We start from the raw sequence: 6,898 nt of genomic DNA, 5'->3' as shown, positions 1-6,898 counted from the left end.
TGGTCCAGAGCCGGCTGGTGATTCCGGGAAACCAGGGTCACCTCTGAGAACCAGTCCCTCTGGCCCTTCTGAGTCAGCAGGTGCACCTGTGTCTGGTCACCTGCGGCCACCTGTCCACTGTCCCTCGGGAAGGCAACAGGCAGGGCCTCGGGGAGCCTGGCTCCCTCGGCAATGCTGCCAGGGCTGCTGATAAGCGGCAACAGCCTTCTGTCTCCCAACATCCCTCTCTGAACACAATGTGCCTGTCCAGCTGACTCAGGACTTCGCCATGGCTGTCCGGTGGGCATCCAAACCCCAGCGCCTGATGCCCCTGCCCCCCACCAGGGCCCCACCTTCCTTTAGCCCTCCCGACCTCAGTTGGTTGCCCTGACGTCCTCCCCACTAGCTCCGGGCAGAAACCTTGCTGTTATCCTCGCCTCCTCTGTCTCTAGACTCACCTCCAGCTCATCAGCACGACAGCTCTACGGTTAGAACACAGCCAGGATCTCCATCCCTTTCCATCATGGCCACTGCTCCGCCGGGCCTCACACCCTCACCTTGGCAGGGGTCTCTTACAGAGCCTCCCAGCAGTTCTTCGGAATTCAGACCCCGCCCCATCACCCCCGTGGACCCCCTCATCCCTACACTCATTGTAACAGCTCCAGTGATCCTGCTCGAGTTACGTCACACAGTCGGCTTCTGCCTCACGGACATCTGGGCTTGGACACAGAGTCTCTGCAAGGTCATGCAAGCCTGCAGGGACCCCACTCACTGGCCCCAGACCCCACCCCACTCTGCCTTGTCTTGTTTTTCCCACTGGCTGAGCCCTGGGACTGGCTTTTCAACACCCTGCAATCTCCAACAAAACCGTCCCCAGCACCACCCTCTCACCGTGCTCAGTCAACAGAATTTATCAAATGTGATTTATTGTAATTTATTGAGACAGAATCAATCAATTTTCCCCAACTTAAAGGTTTTCAAACATGTAACAAAGCTCCTGTTGTAACATGTAATAGGCTCAGGTTAGGTGATGCTGGGTCAATAATTCCCTTCTGGGCTTTTGAAACAACTGAATACTTCTTCCACTTAGAGAATTAGTCCTTAGTGATTATGTTAGCGATTGTGTTAGATTCACTGGACCAGGAGGTAAAAAACATTGAACTACCAGGTCATGGGTGTTTTGGCTGCAACAATGATGCAAATGCGGCCAGTGATGAAATGGTGACAAACGCCAAGCCCTGGGGTGGGAGCTGCTCCTGCATTTCCTCACTTGCCCCCCAGAACAGCCTTCTTTGGAGCCCCACCAACACACTCGTTTACACATGAGCAAATGAAGGCAAACTTACTGAAGTAAAACGACTTACTCAGGGTCACCCGGCTTGTGGCTGACCTGGGAGGCCACACTCTGAATCCTGCCCTGCCGGCCCCACACCCTAATACTGATCTCCAAAGGCCTCATGAAGAAAGAGAGAAGACAGAAAACAAAATGTACCCAGGGAGAAAACTACATCAGTAAAGAGAAATACAAAAATAAAAATAAAATATCGTGCAGTCCTGCTAAGGCAACATTATTTCTCCCCTCCACATAATAATTTTAAACTACAAGGCACGAGAAACAATAATTCTGCTCATACCCAAATTCTACAACCTGGAAACCTGAAGGTGCTGATTCGTCCTTGAAGGTGATGATACACCAGCTGAGAAGCCTTAGCGGACCCAACAGTGAGAAAGCCACGAGGCCTGGCAGGTGGGTAATTCCAGTGGTTCTGCCGGCTGCCCTGAGCCCGGCTGCAAGTTCCCCTCTGATGGGAAACTGAACCCCAACCTTGCTCCTGCCCCCCATATGCACTCATGTCTGACATTATCTCCTGAACAGCCCCAGCTGGACAGCCCCCAATGTCCTAAACATGACCTCCTAAAACCAAGGGCACTAGTTCTGTGACTTTCCTGAGATCCATCGCCCCAGATACCCTGCACTGGCCAGCCTGGAGGCGGCCTGCAGCCTCTGACCCCACATCAAGACTAGTGAGGTCACTTCCCCAGTCACGTCCGTCCCACCTGGGCTGCTGCTGCTACAGTAGCCTCCCCATTTCCTCTTGCTTCTAGAACACTGTTAATCAGTGTGTTTCCGGTGTGTTCCCTCTTTTGCTTCAAAATATGACATGCACACGCTCAACTAAAGTCAGTGTGTGTGTGTGAATGATCATGTGGGTGTATCTGCCGAGAATCCCAGTACAGGAGGCAGTAGAGAAACAAATCCCTGGAAACTAGAGGAGCCTGGGGGTGGGGAGAGCCAGGCAGTGTCTCCATACCCATGCTCCAGCGCACCCATACCTTCTAGTTCATAGGATGTACAAGGAATCCTCTGGGATTTAGCACAAGTAAACAATGGAAAGGGAGCACACACCCCTACCTGCAATGCCACGTGTCACAAAAACCTAAGTGCAATCTGAGAGTCTAACAGCAGATGAATGTTTCTTTCACCAGCTGATGGACTATCAGGAAGCCACTTCAACTACCTGCCACTGATGGGCATGTGGACTACATGTCCACATGCTTAAGGAACTGCTTAAAAACAGAATGCCAAGGGGAAAGGGGGCAAATAAATTTATAACTGTATGACAGTGATGCATATGCAGAAATGTTAATGATGCTCACAGGGTGCCCGGGGCTGCTTTCCTGCCCAAGAGCTAGGGTGGCCGCTGTGGGTCCTTATTAACTTGGCTGTCTTCCACAGCGGGCTGTGCAGTCCTTGAGGGCAGAGACTGGGAGCCTTTCTCATTATTCTCAGTCTGTAGTGTGACCGAGCCATCGCAGGTGTGTGCTAAATGAGCATGGGAATCAACAGATCGGGTAATCGACCCATGAACTGCTTGATGAAAGCAACTTTATCACTCATCAGGAGCCCTGCTTGGTCCAGCCTACACACTCACACCTTCTTACCTTCCCAAGCCTTCCACTGCTCCCTCGCTGTAGCCCCCCACCCGCTACCCAGCCCCTTCACGTGGTACTTCTGCCCTTGAAAAAATCTGATAGAACCTTGAAGAGGTGAGCACAAGGTTGGGAGCACCACAGGGGCAAGATCCAGCAGGGGCTTCTTGGCCTGAGTCGTCATAGTCTTCAACCACTGTGGGACTTAGGGCACGTGGGGACGTGGGGACTAGGCTCAGGCCACAGAGACCACAGAGACGAGGCACTGACCTTTCCTGTGTTCTCTGGAGAAGCCAGTTCTCCAAGGGTCTGTTGCATGCAAGCCCCTCGTGTGGATATCTCAAGAATGAAACCTTTTAAAACAGCAGTGTTCTAAAAATAGCTCTGCGTAGACGCTGACTGCCGTCATCATTAATAAATGATTCTGCACGGAAGCCAAAGAATTAATTTGAGAGCAATTTATGATAATGTGTTGCTAGGCAATTAAAATAAACTTCTGAGGGGAAAAAATTTCAACTTAATGTTATTTTAGAATAGAAAAATGGATTAGGGAAAAGCACATCATTCAAATTAATTTTAAAAGGCAAAAGTGAGACAGATTTTTGTAGGGATGTTGCTAGGCCTGACTCTGCCTACATGTGCCCGATGCTTCTAGAAGCAGCAGAAGAGGGTTTAAAGCTCACCTCTCTGAGAGTTGAACCCTGCAGTGAGTCAGGCATCATGCCCTGCATGATGTCCTTGCAGACACATTTGGAAGAGGATCAGGTTACTTGGAGGACCCTGTGGGGAACAGGGTCAGACCCCACCACTCAGGCAGCTCTGAGGACACTGGCCTCTTCTCAGTCCCTCTGCTCCAAGAGCTGGCTGGCCCATCGGGCCCCATGTAATCTTATATGTTAGTTACTGGCCGAGGCCTTTCGCTTGTTTAAGTCTTATATCACTTTCACTAACAAACCCTCAAAGACAAAGAGCCGGGTTTCATAGCCAACGAATTACTATTCTCTTGTTTAGTTTTCACTTGGTCTCTTAGGAAAAAAAAGTGACAATAAAAGGAATTGAAAATACAAACTTAATTGCAGACTGTTCCTCCTCCTTTGTAAGCTATTCAAGAAGTACAAATTAAAGCAGCCTTAAGATAGGTACTCTTTCAAGTGTATTAAAATGTTCAAAATGTATTTAATTATTAATACCTAATGCAAATAAATTCCAGTGAAGCCACTATCCCCACTCATTTATTGCCAGTGGCATGGAACATCCATATATATTCATTCCATAAAGTGATCGTAGAGCTTATCCAGGCATCGTAATGCCTTTGCTGCTCTTAATTCACTAATCCAAATCCTGGGACTTTTTCCTCAGGAAGTAATTCAAGAGCCTCAAAAAGCTTTTTAGTACAAAGATACTCACTGTATCACTATCATAGCACAAATGGGAAACCCAAATGCTCAATAGTTGGCAAGTGATCCAAAACATTAGATTACATTGGCTCTGGAATATTATGCAGCCATTAAAAGCATCATTGTAAGGATAGGGAAACAGCTATCATGTGGGGTAGAAAGGTAGAACATGAAATTCCAGTTTAATATGATGCCAAAGATGTGAAATCCAAGTGTATGGGCAGGTTGGGGGGGGGGAGGAATGGGAGGTAATGTGCAAAAATCAGTTTTGTGAGGGTGTGAGATGACTAGGGAGTTTTCTGTATCCCAAATATTCTTTTTTAAAAAAAAGATTTATTTATTTATGCAAACAGAACTGGGGTACAGGCCAGAGGTATGGGGGGTGAGAGGCTTCACCAGAGACAGAGTGGGGAGCAGAACAGGCTGACTGACGAAGTACACTGCTGAGGGGAGCAGCAGGTGGGTCAGGAGAGGTCTGCTGCTCCATGTGGGTCACCTCTGGGGCTGGGGATCGAACTCGCACTGAAGCAGCTGCAGCCAGCTTGCAGTGCTGTGCTTCAACCCGCTGTGCCACCAGGGAGGGCTCTCCAAATATTTTTAACCTTATGTGCAATTTTGCCACAATAACAACAAAAACTGAAAGCTATGTTCAGGCAACTGAATTATTTGAAGCCCTTTCCCAAGCAGACAAAAGAAGGTACAGAAGAGTGAGCTGGGAGTAAATGCCCCGCTCTGGGAGAGTGAACTAAGAGCCACACAGGAAGAAGGCAGCAACACAGGCCAGTGACCAGAGAGCAGCAAGTAGGGCGCATGGGGAGGCCTGGGCTTGGGGGCAAGTGCATGGCTCAGAGGTGCAAGCCACTCACTGAGTGACTAGGAGACAGCGCAGGATCTCTCTGAGCCTCACTTCCCTGACTCCTGTCTGCACAAAGTGCTACCTCCCAGTGACAAGCTGAACTGTGCCCCTCCCCCCAATTCCCATGTTGAAGATCAAATTTGCAAGGGCCTTTAGAGAGGTGAGTAGGGTGACATGAGGTCATACAGGTGGGCTCACCCCAATATGACTGCTCTCCTTAAAAGGAGTTGGACACAGACAACACACAGATGGAGGAACATTCATGAGAGGAGGCAAGAATGTGGCCAACTACAAGAAAAGGAAAAAGGCCTCAGAGGAAACCAAACCTGCTGATATCTTGATCTTGGCCTTCAGGTCTCCAGAAGTGTGAGAAAAATACATTCTGACTGTGTAAGTCACCTCGTCTGTAGCATCTTGCCTGGCAGCCCAGGAAACTAATACAAACCCACTGGCAGAGCTATGATGACGTTGCCAGCACAGGTAGGTGCTCAGTAACACCTGGGACAGGTGAACTACACCAGAGTGGGTCATCTAAGGACCACTGGCCCAGGCCTGTGTTGGAAGAGGGGATCTCAATGTCCATGCAAGAATGAGCTGAAGGGCAAAGTTCAGAACTGCTAGGAGACCCTGCCATGCGGCTTCTCTGGTGTTCTCAGGGCAGTGGGGGTGATGTTGGGCAGGAGGGCTGAAAGAGCAAGCACAGCTGGAGAAGGGTTAAGAATGCAACACTGGAGTTCCAGCAAGATGGCAGCAGAAGGAAGACGCTGCAATCATCACATCCAAGCTCACACGGACCATAGACTTACATACTACAGGTTTCAACCCAAATGAGGGCACCGTGGACTCACTAGATGGGAGATAACTGAGGGAGACTCAGCTATTGGGGAGCTTTGATAGGGGGACTCCAATCCCCGAGCTCCCAGGTGCTAGGACATGCTGCAGACAGGAGGTTTGATGCTCTTCTGCCGGCTAAAGCCCTGGAGGTAAAGAGAGACAACTCAGCTCTGTGAGTGGAACCCAAGCTGCGGGGACAGACTGCTCCGAGTGGGCACATAGAGCCCTGGAGGTGGGGAGGGAGTACTGGCAGCCTTCCTGGCGCTCCCTGCAGGCCCCACCCTCACAGCAGAGGCCTGGAGACAGGTGAGCCCTTAAGGCGCTGTCCTGCTGGGTACACCGAGCACAGGAAGGTAAACAAAACCAATGATTGGCTCAAGGACAGGCCCAGCTGCAGGAGACCTGCAAAACTTCTAACGTGCCCCATCCCCCTCCCCACCCCCATCCCAGGGGCACATGCAAGCATAGATCAGAAGGCTACAAGGATCGACAGGTGGGCAAGTGGGAGCTGCAGTGCTGCACAACCGTCCGGTGTGGTAGAGAAAGACTAGCTAGGGAGTTTTCCTTCTGGCACTCCTCCTCTCCCAGAGACCTATTGAAACATGCGCAGTTCTGAGAACTAACTGGGAGAAGTCTCTGGCACCACCAAGTTGACAAAATAAATAAATAAATAAAATCACAAGCCACACACCTAAAATCAGGTGACTACCAGAATTACCAGGAGGAAACTGTCAGGGCCAGCCATTGTGCTGGAGACCACTGGATTTCAGGAGACCCTGGGTGGAAAGAAACCTCAAGAACTTCCTTACTAGCCCAATTACATCAGGGGACAAAAAAAGAAAGCCAAACAAAACTGCAGACTCTGGGAAGGCTACTTCACCCAATGTAAGGAACTCCCCCG

At 49.9% G+C, this 6,898-nt stretch overlaps 1 protein-coding gene across 2 annotated transcripts in view; it reads right to left on the bottom strand.

Moving 5' to 3' along the window:
* OSBP2 (oxysterol binding protein 2) overlaps positions 1–6,898 on the bottom strand; it is an 88,993-nt gene that overhangs the window by 45,314 nt on the left and 36,781 nt on the right. The gene's annotated exons all lie outside the window — the stretch shown is intronic.

This window comes from Condylura cristata, unplaced genomic scaffold (assembly GCF_000260355.1).
Source record: "Condylura cristata isolate star-nosed mole 26May11 unplaced genomic scaffold, ConCri1.0 scaffold00029, whole genome shotgun sequence".
NCBI lineage: Eukaryota > Metazoa > Chordata > Mammalia > Eulipotyphla > Talpidae > Condylura > Condylura cristata.
Note: the sequence above shows the minus strand (reverse complement) of the source record. Positions and strands in the feature narration are given on the sequence as shown.